The following is a 1,248-nucleotide window of genomic DNA, read 5'->3' on the forward strand; positions in this document are numbered from 1 at the left end:
TTGTCCCTGGTCTGCAGCTCTCCTCACATGTTTTGCAGACACAAAGTGTTTGTCGATGCGTTTATGTTCCATGATTACACTGCAGGACGTGCAAAACAGCTGCAGCTGGGGAGGAAACTGGTTTGCGACCGCAGTGAAGTTAGTTTGAAGTTAGCGGAGCGCTAACGGCCAGCCGTTCTCCGCCGGCCCCTTCTCTCACGTGCGGCGGTTCACTTCCTGTTTCGGGTCAAGTGTATCTGCTCCATGATTTTTATACATTTTTTTGATGATTGTAATGATTCTACTGATGTTTTTATGATGTAAAGCACTTTGAATCCTCGCAGCTACATATAAATTTTAACTTCCTTGCTTAAATGAACCCGTTGTTCTGCAGGCATCCAGACGTGTCCTACAACCAGCAGACCATGTTATCGCAGTGCAACATGGGCTGCTCCTGCTCCCTGAAGCACTGGGACCCGGTGTGCGCCTACAACGGCATGACGTACGTCTCGCCCTGCCTGGCGGGCTGTCGGGCCTCGTCTGGGAGCGGCAGGACGATGGTAACGCCTCGGCTCGGACCCGACACCAAGCCGTGAAAACCGACTCGGTTCTTCTTCGACGCGATTCAGATTGTGTTCTTTTTTTTTTCCTTCAGGTGTTTCACAACTGCACCTGCATTGATGACGCCATGACCAAAGCCACGAACATGTCCGCTGTGCTGGGCCAGTGTCCCAGGAAGGGCGACTGCGATCGGAAATTCAAAATCTACATGGCTTTATCTGTGCTCGGCTCGTTTATTTCTGCTTGTGGGGGCACGCCGGGATACATCGTGCTGCTTCGGTAGGCGATGCTAATACCACAGATACTCAGATGGCTGGAAATACTGAAATTCAGAAAGGAAATGAGTTTATTTTAATATTTTGGTATCAATACATACTGCAGCCTGGTATGACCCAGATAGTTACAGAGTATGGGTATCTACCAGGTACTTAACGAGTACAAACCGGGTTTCTGCCAAACATGTACCAGATACGTACCTGGTGTTAAGTATTAAGTATGTTCTGGGCAGGGGTGGAAATTAGCACCCGCCACCGGCCAAATGCGGGTAAATATTTGAAGTGGCGGGTGAATTTGATCAGCACACACGCCACTGTGGCGGGTTGGCAATTTGAACAGAAAAGGTGTTATTTGTCCTCCTGACATATAGGGGGCAGCAATGTGCTCGAGTTGCTGCTAAATGCAAGAAGGAGAAAAGTTTAGCAGACACTC

The 1,248-nt window shown here is 49.1% G+C and overlaps 1 pseudogene; it reads left to right on the forward strand.

The window, feature by feature from the left end:
* LOC108244040 overlaps positions 1-1,248 on the forward strand; it is a 10,657-nt pseudogene that overhangs the window by 6,005 nt on the left and 3,404 nt on the right.

Source organism: Kryptolebias marmoratus, linkage group LG18 (assembly GCF_001649575.2).
Source record: "Kryptolebias marmoratus isolate JLee-2015 linkage group LG18, ASM164957v2, whole genome shotgun sequence".
NCBI lineage: Eukaryota > Metazoa > Chordata > Actinopteri > Cyprinodontiformes > Rivulidae > Kryptolebias > Kryptolebias marmoratus.